Source organism: Canis lupus, chromosome 15 (genome assembly GCF_048164855.1).
Source record: "Canis lupus baileyi chromosome 15, mCanLup2.hap1, whole genome shotgun sequence".
Lineage (NCBI taxonomy): Eukaryota > Metazoa > Chordata > Mammalia > Carnivora > Canidae > Canis > Canis lupus.
Window position 1 is genome coordinate 8768610 of NC_132852.1, and position 17195 is coordinate 8785804.

At 40.9% G+C, this 17195-nt stretch overlaps 1 protein-coding gene across 14 annotated transcripts in view; it reads left to right on the forward strand.

The window, feature by feature from the left end:
• Positions 1-6816: 6816 nt before the first annotated feature.
• The window catches only part of NEIL3 (nei like DNA glycosylase 3), an 89239-nt gene continuing 78860 nt past the window's right edge, over positions 6817-17195 (forward strand). For 5 of the 14 annotated variants that reach the window (XM_072775865.1, XM_072775868.1, XM_072775871.1 and 2 more), the window contains exon 1: positions 11989-12071. The gene's annotated coding sequence lies outside the window, so the exon portion shown is untranslated. Of the gene's footprint in view, positions 6990-8829; positions 8980-11988; positions 12124-15624; positions 15779-17195 lie in introns of those variants that run through there. The other 9 variants (XM_072775866.1, XM_072775875.1, XM_072775863.1 and 6 more) reach the window with 3 other exon arrangements.

Genomic DNA, 17195 nt, shown 5'->3' on the forward strand with positions numbered 1-17195 from the left:
GCAGGAGCGTGGACGTGGGGCGGGGGGGGGGGGGGGGTGGGGAGGGACCCTTGTCATCTCTGACCTCCGGTTTGCCTCCTGCTAGGAATTTCTGATGCCTTGCTCTTGACTGAATGATTTGTGAACAAACAGTGGAAGAGGTTTGGGGTTTTTTTTTTGTTGTTGTTGTTGTTGTTTTTTTGAAAACCAGGAGATTGCTCCTGACAGTTCAACCTTTCAGGTTCATGTCTACTCATTTTAACATTCTGGAGGCATCTTTCTGGAATGAGCATTAGCAGGAGAAGTTGGTTTGTAATAGCAGTAAAACAAAGCACACAGAGAGTAATGGGGGTCGCAATCCTTGAGTCCCATGACAATGCCTTTCACTGGCATCTCTGTGCTTTTAATAATATCTATTTGTGTCTATCAAGGCCCTCATTATTTTAACTCTTTTTAAAAAAAAATCTCCCATTTGCTAGTTTTTCTGGAGTTTGAGTGAGAAACATCAAAATCCACACTTACAAGTTGTGTGACCTGGGCAAGCCCCTCAATTTTAAACCTGTTGAGTATCCTTAGATGTGCATGTCTTCACACGAAAACCTCAGCAGACCGTGTGAGGATCCAGTTGGATAATCCATGCAGGCGTTCAACTCGTGCCTGGTGTGCGACGATCGCACCATCCCCGCCCTTACCCCCGTATGGCTCCATCTTAGTTATTACCATGGGCTCCCTTACTCTGCCATTGCCTGAAACAAACCATGGGCATCTAACTTTCTACTCCAAACCAATCCTTTTTAAGCACCCTAAACTCTTTTTTATTCAAACACCAGTGACAGATTAACCAAATCTATGACTACAAATTATCCTCCAGGCTCCACGAGGGGGAAAGTCCATATCTGTTTTATTAACATAGTGCCTCATGCCTGGTGTGGACGTATGCGGTTCACAAAATATTGGTCTTTAGAGCTATTAAATCGTTATGATATTATGTGCAGTTACATAGCTACTTGAGTGAAAATACTTGTGAAGCTGTGAATTTGATTTCTGCTGTGGTTGGTAAGTGAAGAAGACAAACTTGTCCTGATATTATTTTATTTTAACAGCTTTTGCGTGGATCTGTTATTAAAACTAGTTTTGGGACACCCGGGTGGCTCAGTCGGTTAAGAGTCTGCCTTCGGCTTAGGTCATGACCCAGGGTCCTAGGATCGAGTCCCGTGTTGGGCTCACTGCTCAGCAGGGATCCTGCTTCTCCCTCTCCCCCTGTGTGCTCTCTCTCTTTCACAAATAAATACAAAAAAATAAATCTTAAAAAAAAAAAGCCCTAGTATTAACTCACACTTTCAACAAAAGATTTTAAGCTAACACCAGGAGACTTGTTGCTGTCAAGGTGCACTAAACAAGCTGCCGAGACACAGTGAATGGCAGGGAACCAAAAACCTGCAGAAATCCTGAGACAAGGAAGAGCTCAGTATGCCTCTACACCCCCTTGCCATGGCCTGAAAATATTAATTGCATTTAATGCCTCTCATGCACTTGTTCCCACCACTCTTAATTTACCCTTGCAGAATTTCCAGCACTTGAGGAAGCATCTCTTACCCAACTCCATTTATTTATTTTTTTTAAAGATTTTATCTATTCATTCAGATACAGAGAGACACACACACAGAGACAGAAGCAGAGACACAGGCAGAGGAAGAAGCAGGCTCCATGCAGAGAGCCTGATGTGGGACTCGATCCCAGGACTCGATCCCAGGACTCCAGGATCATGCCCTGAGCCAAAGGCAGGCGCCAAACCACGGAGCCACCCAGGGAATCCCCCTCCCACCCCAACTCCATTTAAAAGAATAATTGCATCTGTGCACAGTTAAAAAGAACAGGTAGCCAGCTGATAATATTTCCCACTTATCTTTTGACTATTATGTATTTTGGGGTCACCTTAAAATATGAATGAACAATGTCCTGTGTAATTTGATCAGAGCCCAGGGATAATTTGGCTCCATCAAAAATGTATCAATGGTAAATGAACCAACAAACAGGACAGCCTTTCGCCATAACAAATAGGATCACTAGCACATATCCTAGGCTGTGCTCGTGGGGTGCTTGTCATTTGCATCCTCAAATCTGGCAGGTGGCAGAGGCAATAATACCGCCTTTTATTTATTTTTTATTTATTTTATCTATTTTTTTAATACTGCCTTTTAAAAGCTGGCATGCATGTTTGGTTTGCTTTGTTTTTTTTTTCCCACCATCTAAATATCTTTGCATGGCCCCATAGGGAAGACATTCCAATCTTTGAAGGATTTCCCTGACTTAGGGGGAGGGAATTCCCAGGTGCCACCCTCCTTTACCGATGGGAGCATTCTCAGCGCTTGGAAGCTGCGGGAATCGTTAAGGGAGTCTGCCTCGTGCCATTGCTCTTGCTGTCTAGCCGGTCGCCCCAATAGTCTTTGCAGCTCATCCCCAGGATGATGACCCGGGGGACCTCTGGCTCCTGCGGCCGGAGGGGCTGCTATCTGAGCGCCGGCCTCCAGGGGGCGCTGCCGGACCGCGAGCCCGGCCGGGATGCTCCGCCGGGAGGAGCCGCGGCGCCTGCTCTACCGGGCGTTGCAGGCCCTGGTTTTTACTCCCGAAAAAGGCAACTTGTTTATGTGAATGAGACGCCAGCGCTGAGCAACCCCAAGCTGAGCAACCCCAAGGCTGCTGTGTGCTCTTTCGCGGCGGCGGGGCTTTGCCCAGAGCATGCATCATCGCGGCCACCCTGCTTAGCGGTTCTTCTCCTGCAGGTCAGTGTATTCTTTGTAATGAATGCCACCGAAATGCTGGCATTTTTGCCTTTTCATTCATTATATTTAACGTCTTTTTTATTATTTTTTTTATTCTCGAGAGACACACAGAGAGAGAAAGAGAGAGAGGCAGAGACACAGGCAGAGGGAGAAGCAGGCTCCCTGCATGCAGGGAGCTCGGTGCAGGACTCGATCCCAGGACCCTGGGGTCACGACCTGAGCCCAAGGCAGGTGCTCAACCGCTGGACCGCCCAGGAGGCCCTAAGTCATTATATTTAAAATATGGCTGAGATAGTAGACCTGAACCCTTTTAATTCTGCATCAATAATAATAATAGCTTACATTTTGTCTATCTCCACATCCTGACTCCTTATAGCAGACATTGTCTAAATATCTAAGTATGCTAATGTCATTTAGCATTTAGCCTGCGTATAACCCCCGAGGAGCATTGGATGGCTTTGGAAAAATTACCAAAGAGGACTTTTATCAATGATACAGTGAAGCCGTGAACAGTATCTCTGCCACACGATCTTCTCCTTTATTTACATATAATAACATGTAAAGAGCTCGTAAATTTGCTTTTTATGCCTACTGTATTTATTTATGTCAAAATATGTCTTAATTCCAGGATAGCTGTCAATAGGTTTCTGCGTTCAGAAGCGTTTTCCACGTGGCATCTGTGATACAAGTGAAAACTAGCTGCAATAATGAAGAAAACATCTGTTCAAAGGAATAAATAATCCGGTCAAAAAGTGTGCTATTGATCACCGTGGCTGATTATTGCTGTAAAAGTGTAACAAGCAGAATGCACTGTGATTTGTGTAAACCATGGATGGGACCACGTCACATCATTGCTGGACCCATGGACGTCCTGGTGCAATAAAAGTGGTAGCAAATGTTCGCATAGGCTACAAGACCCAACGGGTTGTGGCATCTCCCTCTCCCACCTCCTACTGGAAGGGCCTACCCTCCTTTTCCCTGCCCTGCTCCCAGCTCCCAAGAGCACACAGCACAATGCCTTTTGTGTTCCCCAACAGCTGTGCCAATTACCGGCTTTGCTGCCTTCATTTTCTCATATGTAAACATGTAGAAGACTCAATAAGATATGTGTGTGCATATATCACTTATCAAAAGCTCATAGTAAGTACCATATTAAGTGTTACATGGTATTTTCTTTGTTAGTGTGTATCCAATGGCTACCGTATATAAGCCCTCAAAAAATACTCACAGTTTGGGTGCCTGGGTGGCTCAGTCGGTTAAGCGTCCATCTCTTGGTTTTGACTCGGGTCATGATCTCAGGGTCATGAGATGGAGCCCAGTGTGGGGCTCTGTGCTCAGCAGGGAGTCTGCTTGAGATTCTCTCTCTCTCCCTCTGCCCCTCCTCCCACTTGTGCCTACACGCACACACACATGCACATTCTCTCTCTCTCAAGTAAATAAATCAATCTTTAAACAAATATTCACTATCTAAATTAGTGAACGAAAATCTTCTCCTTGCCCTCCTAAGGAACTGTTCTAGTTGGGTGGAACATGGGCCTTAATTTTCCTGAATGTTGTGGAATAACAATGAGGATGAGAAGTAACAGGGACAGGGGATGCGTGTGACACACGTTTGATATCCCTTCCCATTCTACTTGGCAATCTCCTCCACACTCCAGAGTTTGGAACAAATCTGTACATAGTAAAGTTAGGATCTGTGGTAGCTATTGAATTCATTTATTCATCGTCTTTTGGGTACCTGCCATGTTCTAGGCATTATGCTAACGCTTGGGGTAAACACGGACAAACCTTCCTGCCTTTATGGAACGTGCTCACAGTCAGAGTGGGAAATCTGAGGACTTATCCTGAATTCTTTATGGATTTCTAGAGTAAATGTGATGAGCTATCTTGAACCTTCCACTTTACCCTGGAAAGTTCCAGACCCATTTGGTCAAGGCTCCCTAAGCAACACTGCAACCTCAGAACCTATGTGGGGTCTGCAGGGACAGCATAGACAGCCTCCCTAAGTCAAATGAATCATTTCCCAAAGTGTACTCCGTAGTAATGGGTGTTACTCATAAGGCACATTCCATGGACAACTGTATATAAAGAACCATGGTTTAAGAACTTTTAAAATTATTGCTGCTAAGGTTTTTCTTGCTTTGTTTCATCTTGCATGGACTCTGGGACCTTCTCATCGATATATCTGTCTAAACACCAGCTCACGTGTCCCCTACTGTGCACAACTGGGAAAATTACGAGGCCTTTCTATGCTTTAGTTTCCACATCTGTAACATGGTGATAATAATAGGTATTGTGCTGTAAAATTGTTAAAGATTAAATGATGTAATTTGTATAATTGAGAGCTTGATGCATGGCGAGTACTCAACTAATTTTAATTTTGTTCTTGTTCTTGTCATATACCTCCTTGTGAACCAAGAAAGTCTTTATTCCAAGAGTTGGTTTCTGTAGAAAACACTTGGGAGATACTGAACTTCGTCAGGACATTAAGCAAGCTGAAAATGCCAATTATGTTCTTTCTGGCAACTTTGAGAAATACCCTGGGTCAACAGGCACAGTCAAATCAGCTTTTGTAAGACAGACAAGTAAATGAGAATCAGCCATCCATGCTGCAGGGAGTGTTGAGGGCCATTGCAGTGACAAGGAAATCTTGTTCCAACCCAGGTGACCTCAGTGACATTACAATGGCATGTAATCACGCATGTTCTCTGTGGCACATGGTGGCGCAGACTAGCTATATTCAAAGTTAAAAACTCTAATATTACCAATAAGATCTCTTAGGTTTTCTAAAAAAAAAAAAAGAAAGAAAGAAAGAAAGAAAGAAAGAAAGAAAGAAAGAAAGAAAAGAAAAGAGGAATAGAAATATCAGTAATGCAGATAGAAACTTGCCACCATGAATGCCATGTGACCAAAAGCTCTTCTCCACGTATGATTGATAGATTTACAATGAATGGCCTACATCTAAATATCATATAAAGCAATTATGCTCTTGCCTCCATCTCAAATAAGTCATTTTATATTCTTTATCCCCAAATTCCCATCTATCAGCTTAAACAATGTATCACCAAACATGTTGATTAAAAAAAAAAAAAAAAAGCTTGCAGACAGAAAAGATGTAGTTTTATGTCTGTAATCTTCTTATTTTCTCTTCCAAATCATTACACTAGGACAAGAGCCAAGAGGAGAAAAGGGTCAGGGGAATAAAGGATTTTGAGAATAAAAGTCAGATGAGGATAAAAGTCAGGAATCCAGAAACACAGATATATTTCAAATCAAGACAACAAAAGTAAACATTCAAAATTAGTAGTGCTGGGGGCTTGGTTATGTGTGTTCGTAGGGTTTGCAAAGCAGGCTCAGGTTGATAGTTGCATCTGGCTGACCCGATTATCCAACCTACCTTGCTGGTATGATGCGGGGCTTTCAACGTCCTCTGGTAAACTGGAGCTTGGACTCCCCGGACACCAAGATACCTCGTATGTATCTAGGTGCTTTGTATCCACAGATGAGGTTCATCTTCTGTGGCTGAGGAAGGACATTGATGGACTGGGCCTGGAGATGTGTGAACTTCATTATGATCCGTGATTGCCTGTGGATTTCTTTCTCCTGCTCTTCCACACCCTTTCTGTCTAGTAAAGCCTTGTGGGAGTGTATCCTCTGGAGACTTGTCCTCCTTTCAAATATGCAACCCCACAGAGTCTTTGCACTCACTTATCAGAAGCATTGCTTTTCACTGCTGATTTCGAGAGTCAAATATCATGTTTCATTCTCTTGATCCTGTAGCTCGATCACAGGAGAAGCACAATGCATAGTTATGTGCTCTGTAGATGCACAGTCCAGTGCAGTGAAAGTCAGATCCCTCTTCTGCTTTGCTACAGTGATAGTTTTGCGTGTGTCCTATTCTGTGTCTCTATAGTTGGGTCATAGTCTGATTGTGGTGACATCACCACAACTACGTATTTTCAATTAGAAAAGTACCATGTGAATTAATGTCTAAAGTTTTGTGCTATGTATCTCTTAAGGTTATCCCTTCCAGAGATTCATCTGCATCACCCAGAGAAACGTGGAGAATGGAGGGAATCTTCTAGATTTACTTGATCAGAAGAGAAGATGTCTGGGTCCCCATGACACCAATGGTACTCACAGCCCCAACACGGCTGACTGCCCCAGAGAGGATTTTGCCTCGGAAAGATGTTCTCAAGTGTCAGCTTCTCCTACACGAAAGGCCAGGTGATAATTGAAAACTTGACTCTAACATGTCACCTTATTACCTTATTTTCTTTATTCCCTGATGGAGAGGATTCTTCTCGTATCAAAGCTCGGAGGATAAATACGCTTTGTCCAGAATTACAAAGGTTAATATATTAACTAATATAAGTTTGCAAGCATAAATTAAAAGGCAAAATACAGCAAAATAATGTACCACAAAATGGAAACCCTCAAACAAGCGCTCAAATAAAAGGAAAGATACTTTTAAAAAAGTTCTTTCCTCTTCTCTTTGTCTCTTTTTCCCCCTCTCACTGAGTATTTTTTTTAAGATTTTATTTATTTATTCATGAGAGACACAGAGAGAGAGGCAGAGACACAGGCGGAGGGAGAAGCAGGCTCCCCATGAGGAGCCTGACGTGGGACTCGATCCCAGGACCCCGGGATCATGCCCTGGGCTGAAGGCAGCTGCTCCACCACTGAGCCACCCAGGCGCCCCTGAGTTCTTTTTTCAAGTCATGAGTAAGTCCTTGCCTAGAAGAGATAAACAAGTATAAATAAAACAAAGACAGTGAAAGTTGGTTTATGTAAATGCACCTCTGAATCTGATTGCGTTGCAAGCCAGTTGAGCTTTCTCCTGTGGTTTCCGTGGTCGATACTTTTCATGCTGTGGATGAGCATTTGCCTTTCAGTGGAATCTTCCACAATAAAATGAATCCCCCAAAGCTTCAAAGCCAATTAGCCTACAGTTACAGTCTTCATTTTTTTTCCCTATGATTTTCTACCTCCGTTAAAAAAATACAGTCCCGGTTAACAACAACAACAACAATGTAAAAGGTATGCTTACAATTTTATCAACAAATACAGTTAATTAGCCATTCCTTTAGTTAGCAGCTGAGACTGTGACATGGGGTCAGCACACGCAGTTTGGCCCAATCACCTCGGTGAGAAGGTAAGACTCTCCCATCCTCTGGGGTGGACTGGATCTGACTTGCCATTTTGTTAAAAAATCAGCTGTTTTTGCGATGCCCAAGCTGCAAATATGTTAATGAGTCATATGCAATTACTGTGTAATTGACTTGACTACATCAAGGCTTTATTAGAAAAGAAAAATGCATCACCATTAAGTATAAGACTAAATATCAAAATCACTTCAGTTGTCAGCTAGGTGCCATTTATTTTCATGATTTAAGAATATTAAACAAAAGGGGGAGATAAGTGTCATAGACTTCAGTCTAAGGAAGTTCGAATCATCCATGTTATGAGTTTTGTATGATTCAGAAGTACGCAGTGTGAGATTGGAGTCAAGTATTTACTGCTTACAACTCTCATTAAAAATAGATAAATGGGTTTGATTGCACCTGAGTCTAAGTGTGGCAGCTCTCACTGGTGAGCCACGCTGAACATCGCGTCGCCTCGTTCCAAGTAGATTTCACCCCAATTCTTATTGAGATTTGGAAAAGCTGAAAGCAGCATTTACCCACTGCAGCTCACGTTCTGGATGCAGAATAGGTTCCTCGGATTAAATGCTCTTGAGTGAGGGACCTCTGGGTGTTTTAGTGGTTGAGCATCTGCCTTTGGCTCAGGTCATGATCCCAGGGTCTTAGGATCGAGTTCCACATCAGGATCCCTGCAGGGAGAGGGAGCCTGCTTCTCCTTCTGCCTGTGTCTGTCTGTCTCTGTGTCTCTTATGAATAAATAAATGAATTATTTAAAAAAAATGATTCTTGAGTGAGATTTATTAAGTGATAACGCTGAAACCATTTTCTTGTTCCTTTTGATGTCTTCCTGGCTAATGAGGTCATGGAAATTTGAAGATTTTCTGCCTTGTTAATTGTCCTTCTTGTTTGTTTTGTTTGGATAGGGAGTCGTATGAGAGGCAGCAGTGATATTCACCCCTTGATACTGGACCTCTGATTCCTGTCTTCATGATCGCACCCTATGGATCTGTTCCTGATCATAGACCTCATTTGTGGTGGTTCGTCTAGACAGTAACCTTCCAGTTTTCCTTAACGTAAGCCTGTGATTCTCTGTGTTTCATCTTTTCCACTTCTAAAAAAATTAGACTAAATCCTGTTTTTATACTGAGTCCCCAGTGACACAGAGTCTAGTACTAGAAGTAGCGAGACCTATCTGGGAATGAAACAGGGATAGTTCCCCAAACCACGAGGAACTAGAAACCGCCTGCCCATAGCACAGTGACTTCTATGATCACAGTTAGCCTCTTGCAATCAAGCGCCTACGAAGGGAGGGTGTGGGCACACCAAGTGATCGCTGTGATGGCTGATGGTGGAGGAAAGCAAGAATACAGACCTCTAGCTATTTCTCATGACACTGGAGAGTGTAAAGAACAGAAAAAAAGAAAAGACCTCTGGGTTTTAAATTCTCAGCTCGAGACATGGTTAGAAAATTAAGGAACATCTATCATGATCTCTTGCAGCCACGACACTGACATGTCAAGCCAGAAATCAGACAGAGTCAGTTCCTTTAATTTTCTAAATCAAACATAAATTGAATGCAAAGCTTCATTGTGCCTCTTAAGTCAAAGCCTGAGCGTTTATTAAGAGTAAAATTCTGACTGAAGACATTTTAGTGAATTCAGATGAACCCGACTACTCTGTATCCCTAAAGACCAGAGAAAATCTCTTTGGCAGCAGAAACAGTTCTTCCTCCCCTCTGATGACACAAACTGGAGTTGCTTGGAGACCCTGTGATACCTTCCCCTTTGAAAGGATGACAATACCCTTCCCCCAACCCTGCCCCTGCTGCCCCTCATAGACACTACCCATATGACAAGAGTTGGCTCTCAGCTTGTCCCAGGGAGAAAAACACAGAAGCTAACATGGAAGGCATTACATTACATATCAAAATAGATCCAGGATTTGGCTAATATGTAGTATCAGAAAGCTAAGGAATATGTATGAGGATGGGTTCTAAGAGACCTAAACAAGGGAAATAGAAATATAACTATAGATTGGGCCAAGTATATCAATACAGGCATACCTTCCAGAGATGCACTCTAATGCCAACTCAAGCTTTCCAGTTTGGCTTGAAATGCTGGCTTGCTTAATTTCTGGACCTGGACTCAGTAGGTGGACTGTACTGAATGAAGGTGAGGTACCTAAAATCACTCTTGCATTATGCAAGAAAGATTTTGAAAACTGAGAAAGACAAGAATGGAATGGATTTATTTGCTGTGCCCCTAAATCACTCTATCTATAAGAACTTCTCCTGAGGAGGCTTAGAAGATCCTCCCTTTATCTAACCATTTAAAATACAAATTGGTAAACAAAATAATTAAAGACAGAAATATGTTATAAACCACTGGGGGAAAAGATGGGAAGCTATGGGGCACCTGGGTGGCACAGCCTGCTAAGTGTCTGACTCTTGAGTTCAGCTCAGGTCATGATCTCAGGGTCTTGAGATTGAGCCTACAAGGGGCTCCACACTGAGTGTGGAACCTGTGTAAGATTCTCTGTCTCCCTCTCCCTCTGCCCCACTTGTGTGTGCTCCCTCTCTCTCTCTCTCTCTCTCTAAAATAAATAAATAAATAAATAAATAAATAAATAAATAAATGTGGAAAACTATGAGCCTATACCAAAATACATAAATATAAATAAGTATTAATATAACATATATAAGTACATGCATATTACACTTCTAAAATATTCCCTATTTTAGTATGGACTCACACAAAATACATATACTTACAACATACATACTTTTATGCACAAAATATATAAATAAAGAAATAAGAAGACAGGGGCTCTTTGCTATAGAAGAATGACACATATGGACTGGTCAACGCAAGGGGAATGCTGCAGTTGGAAAAAATAACTTTTTGCAATTGTACTTACAAATATTGGTACAGGCAAAATCATCAATTGATGCTAAAACTAGAGGAATAGATTCTGATAAGGAGCAAAGTATTAGTATCATCTTTAATTATCCTTCGACCGATCATTTCTTAATTGCAAGGCAAAGAGTAGTAATTCAGTGGAGAAATGAGGTAACACCTTGACCTGGGTGAAAAAGATGTAGACAGACATTGTGTGCCTCTTTATTTGATACCCTGAGAGGGACATCTCAGCCACAATATCCTCTGTGTCATACTCTGGCTGGGAATAAATAACCTAAATCTAATTATGAGGAAACATCAAATGTACTCAAAAAGAGGAATATTGTGTTCATTTTTTTTAAATGGTGGGGGAGGGTTGAATTTTGCCTAAATGCTAATGTAATAAAACGCAAAGAAAAGCCTTAGAAATGTTCCAAATTAAATGAGTCTAAAAGGACACGACCACTGAGTGCAATACCAGATCCTAGAGTATTTATACTGAGGACAGACAAATTGAATAAAGAGTGTTACTGGGTCGGTGTGACAAAACTGGAATAAGGATGAAACTAAAGTATTGAATTACTGTTAGATTTACCAAAGAGAGGAACTGTCCAGTTGTGACATGAGAGTATATCTTTCTTCTTAGGAAATAAGTTATTTAGTGGTAAAGGACCAAGGGGTATGCAAGGTACTCCCAAATATTTAAGAGAAAGCAAATCCAAATGATAAAGCAAAGGGGGGAAACTGTTAACAACAAAGATACCCAAGGAAGGAAATATTGTTGTATATGCTTATTTTTGCACCTTTTTTGGAAGTTGGAAATAATTTCTAAATGAAACATCTTTAAATATGCATTTTTATCAAAGGTATTCCCAGTACCTTGCAAGATGGTATAATGGCTGTTTCTAGTAGGAAGCCAGAGAAGGTAGAGAATCCTGCCATGGAAGTAGGCTCTCTGGTTTCAGTGTGGATGGTTGGGTCCCACAGTGGGAAGACTGCTGGAAACAAAGTGCTCATGATTACAAAACAGGCAGTGGGAACAGAAAGGTCATTAGAACAATCTGCCCCATAGGTATTTTTAGTAGTTGTTAATTAACCATGGTATCTCCTGGTCGACTACTACAGTCCAACTTGATCTGAGCAAACACACACACGCTGGTGTTGCCAGCAAAAGCCTGATTGTGACATCATCAAGCCAGTAGAAGGCCACTCCATCCAACTCTTTGACATACATCACTTCTCAAGACCAAGAGTCCCTCAGATAAAGAGTAAGATTCCCTGAAAGAAGGACTTTGGGATTGCTCAGTCTTTCCCCAAAAGGTATAGGGCCACTTCCCATGGGATTGGAAAAGGACATTCACAGACCTCTCAGGTCTGAGCATGGACCCATTCCTGAGCTTGTATTGATACATGGGGTTGCAAGGTCCCCAGTGCAGTGTACCTCTATCTTCCCTGCCTGCATTGAGAATCATTGGAGATTTAGACAATCACAGGAAATTAAATATGTTTGTAATACTAGTAAACATATTGGAGAATTTTTGTCAGATTTGGTCAAGTAGATCAGGTAATATGTCAATCACCAGATCTCTAACCATGGATGTAGTCAGGTCCCTATTTTGGAGCACGACATAACCTCTGCTCTAACATACACCTTATGACGTCAGGGTGGCCTAATCAACACCCTCTTTGGAGACTCTTACCTTAAAGTTTGAGACTAAACCGAACTATTTTATGGCCTGCCTGATATCTTGACCATTCATCTGTGAGTCCCTGGAAGGATATATTGTCCAGATTTGACAATTTAACCATTTGAATGTTCACTGAATTAAAAAACAAGCTATAGGATCGATATTAAGACAAATACACAATGTTTACCTATGGAAGGTTTCAAATTCTATTTCATTTTCAGACCAGGGAATATGTGAGAAGCTATGAATCATGTCAAAGATATAAAGGGATTACTGATAATGCAAATTTTGTTTCAACCTAACAGCTGTGCAGAAAATTTTTCATAATAATGATTGCATTTAATTACATAAAGAGCAGTAAAGTCTCCTCCATTTTATCTCAATAATGAAGCCGCAATTCTAAGATAATCCTGGCCTTTCTCTGCCAAGGCCAGCATGTGAGTAATAGTGAATTCAGTTCCCGGTCTTAGCTATCCTCAAAGGATAAAAAATAAAAAGAATTTTTCACATATATTATGAAGATGAAAAATATTACCTTAGGGCATATTTTTTAATGCACTCTAAAGCATATATATTTAGAGACCAGTGTACAAAAAGAATTAGCCCCTGAGTCATTTCTAGAGTTAACTGTAACACCTGCAACAAAAATTAAATAATATGGACAAGTCTTTTAAAAAAAAACCCAGTAATTTGTTATATTTCCTAGTCCCCATGCCGGTCTATGAGATTTAGCAACATCTCTAACACTTTATATCTTCTCTCTCCCTTCATTTCTGGGCAGATCACTAGTTTCGTGAAAATAATTAGGGAGCCCAGCTTTGCCACGTAAACTAGAGTCTTGAGGTTAATTAAAATGGAATGAACACTGCACATATGTGGACCACCAGTAAAGCCTGGGGTCAGGTAAACAGAATTCTGACATATGGTGAAAATATAAGCCAACGAAGATAGCAACATAAATTCACTGGGGAACTTCATGTTTAGACTTTCTGTTATAATCTTCAACTGATGTTGGCATTTGACATATTATACCAATAGAATTTGTAGTTGTATGTACTACACTGATTTTATGCACAGTATTCAAACATTTCCAGACTATTTCTGTGCATTTCTAATATGTGGTGAACTACTTTTTCTGTAGGTTTATAAAAAAAGAAATTGATGGACATATTTTTAAATAGGCTCACCGAGTTCAGTGGAAATGTCAGGTGTCAGCCAGCCTAATTAATTGGCAAACTTTGACAAAATTTCTATTTCAAAATTAATTACTTCCAAAAGTCATTCAAAAAGCTGGTGGTGATACCAAAACTGAACAAACAAACAAACAAAAAATGGTTCAAATGGCCCACTTCTGGGAGACAGTAGAATTAGGAGTTCCGCGTGGAGAGTCAGAATGTGTTTCTTTGCAGGACAGTGACTTGAGCAAATCTTTTAAATTTTATGAGCCTCTGTTTTAAAAATATGAAATGGACACAAAAAGCAGTACTTTGTGACTTTATGGAGTTTTTATGAGGATAATGTAAGAAATATGAATGCACTTTATACCATAAAGTACTAGGTACATGTTAGGATTTCATTATGGGAAATGTACCCCTTTCTTCCTTTAGATAAATAAGTGTTCCATTCTTAATTTGTTTTATGAAAGCAGCTTAGTGGGGACCAGGGAGCTGTCTCTTTACAAATTCAGGAACTCTGGACCCCTACCAGGTAGTTAGAATTTTGCAACAATGGACAGAAATAGAAGAATGCATGAAATTTTATAGGTTCTCCAATTAATACTAGGAGGTAATTCAAGTCAGAGATGGGTGGGCATATGGAATGTCCATCCAAAGTGTTATTCATAGATACATAGAGATATATACATAGAAGGATAAGATATGCACAAAACTGAGAAAAATATCATCTCAATGATGAGTTACTTGAAAAGTTTGAAAAAACATGCAAACTAAATGAATGTTAGTTTGTAGCAGGATTGCCATAGTTAACAAAGCTAATGTAGAGTCACTAGAAGTCTGAAAAGTGTTATTCTGTGCTTGTGAGCCCTGCAAAGTTTCCTATGTGGGTGCGAAATACAGTTACCAAGTTGGGATGTCAAAATAAAGAAATAGGGTAAGATAATATCACGGTAATGCTGCATTTTTATCCATTCTGAAACAAGCGTTAGGGGAGAACTTGCGGGTTCTTAATGAAATTCAAGAACATTAAATCTGGAGCGTGGATTTGTAACATCTTTAGTGAGAGGTCAGTGGCTTTTCCCCTCTGAATTCCTAGTCTGTTGTACTCTGACCAACAGCTGATAGAGTTGGTGCGTGCATCCTATGTTCACACAGAACGAGCACATAAACACATAAACACACACGCTTCTTTACACACAGTTACTTCCTTTTTTTAAAAAGAAGATTTTATTTATTTATTTGAGAGACAGAACACATGCAGGGGGAGAAGCAGGCAGAGGGAGAGGGAGGCGCAGGCTCCCCACTGAGCAAAGGGTCCGATGCAGGCCTTGGTCCCAGGACCCTGGGACCATGACCTGAGGCGAAGGCAGATGCTTCACCGACTGAGCCACTCAGGTGCCCCACACCGTTGCTTCTTAATCAGATGGGAAAATTAAATTAATTCTCCATGGTGAAATCCACTCTGCTCTCCAAGTGGCTACCTTTCTCATACAAACCTAAGACCAAGTGGTTACTTCCAAGATTATGCAATACTGGGTATCAGCAGTCCTTGTCTGGATAATATTGAAATTTCATTTGTGACTCCAAATCATTTGAAAAAGCTCCTCATTCCAAACAAACTTAATAATTTAATCTAGTTCATTATTAGACTGAAAACCTGAAGGAATCAGTTAGGATATTTGGCAGCAAGTATCAGAGCACACAGTTAACAAAGGCTAAACCATAAAGCTGTGAAGCGTCACCACGTGGGAAGCCTGGAGGTACGTGGTTTGGAGGTGAGTCCAGCAACCCATCAGTGATCAAATTTTAGGTCAGCAGAACTATCAGTTGTTTGGTTTTTCCTTCATGGTCAGAAGATGACTGTCAAAGATCCAAAACACATCTACACATAACCAGGTTCCCAAGGAACAAAGTGGGAGCAGACATGTATATTCCTTCCTATATGTTTTCTTTTAAAGGAGGAGGAAAATCTCCCCCAGATGTCTCTCTGGACGTTCCCCCCTTCAGTTTCATCTTCTGGGACTCAGTCACATATTTACCCAGACAAATCACTAGTAAAGCGAGATGGAATGGCTGAGACAGGATTTGACCTACCACATTTCATCCCTAGAGGTAGGTACAACATAAGCCAAACAAAATAAGAGTTCTGTTAACAGGAGTGAGGGAGAATGACTTTGAATAGGCAGTTTCCAGGGTCTACCTTCCTGGATAGCCTTGCTCTACAAATTCGTCTGAGTTCTGACTAAAGAATATGCCAAAAAAGAAAAAAAAAAAAAAAAAAAAAAAAGATCTATACTTAAGAGTAGAGATGGGTCTGCAAGCATTTTTCTGTAAAGGGACAGATAGTAAATATTTTAGGCTTTGTGGGTCTTATAGTCTCTGCCACATATGTTCCATCATTATTTTTATAAGCCTTTAAAAATGTAAAAAAAGCATTCTTGGCTTGCAGGGCATATAAGAACAGGCCATGGACCAGATTTGACTTTAGTGTGCTGACCCCGGGATGGACATGTGATGTGTATGGTTTAATTGCCTTTCATTCAGTTATTTGACAAAACTTTACTGAGTGTTTAATATGGTCAGGCATCAATGAAGTTCTGAGGAGACAGCCATGAATGATAGAGAATAGCTATTAATAAAGTTCCTAATCTAGTAAGATGCCCAAAATAAACAAACCTCAAATTTAAACCCATCTTAATTTTCCCAAAGTGAAGATCCTTTAGAATATAAATTTTACATCGATAAACATCATCACAAAGTTAGTTGTGAACTGATTAATTAAACTGGGAAAATCACACTTCCTAAGCAATTACCCATATTTGAAGCATTTATGTCCAACCTACAAGGAATATATGAAAGATGCAAAGTAGGCGATGAGTGGCGTAATACACCACCCCAAAATATGCCACTATGGCATACTGATTATTTTGAACTGAAAGCACTCGAGAAGCAGCAAATGCAGGGAGAGGCTCTCTCTGAACTCCTTTATCTGCCTTAATACAGATCCTCCAAAAGGAACCAATTGTCATAAATCCCCCTCCTCGACGCATCATCAACCAGCAAAGACTTATTCTTGTCACAGGAGAGTGGCCTAGAAGTCACTTTGTCACAAACTATCACACCTCCCATCTGTTCTCCAAGGGCCCGTTTATCTTTCCCAAAAACCACTTCTCCCCCAAGAGACCTGCCTCCCCTTCCCTTTCTCTCTTAGAATGATATTGAAGCCTGAATTCTAGACCATCTCAGAGGGTTCCTCATCATCCCTGGGCACCTCTCATGCATACCTGAGGTATACCTGTTAATCAGGTATTTGTTCTACTCTTGTTAATCTGCCTTTTATCACAGGGCTCTCAGCTAAGAACTCCGAAGGGTAGAGGGAAAATTATTTTTCCTCCCCTCCACAGCCCAAACAGTTTGGACAAATGTCCAAAAATACTCATTCAGTTGCTGGTCCTGGTGCTAAATTCCTATGAATTTCCTCTCTAAAAAAATACACACACACACACACACACACACACACACATTTTCC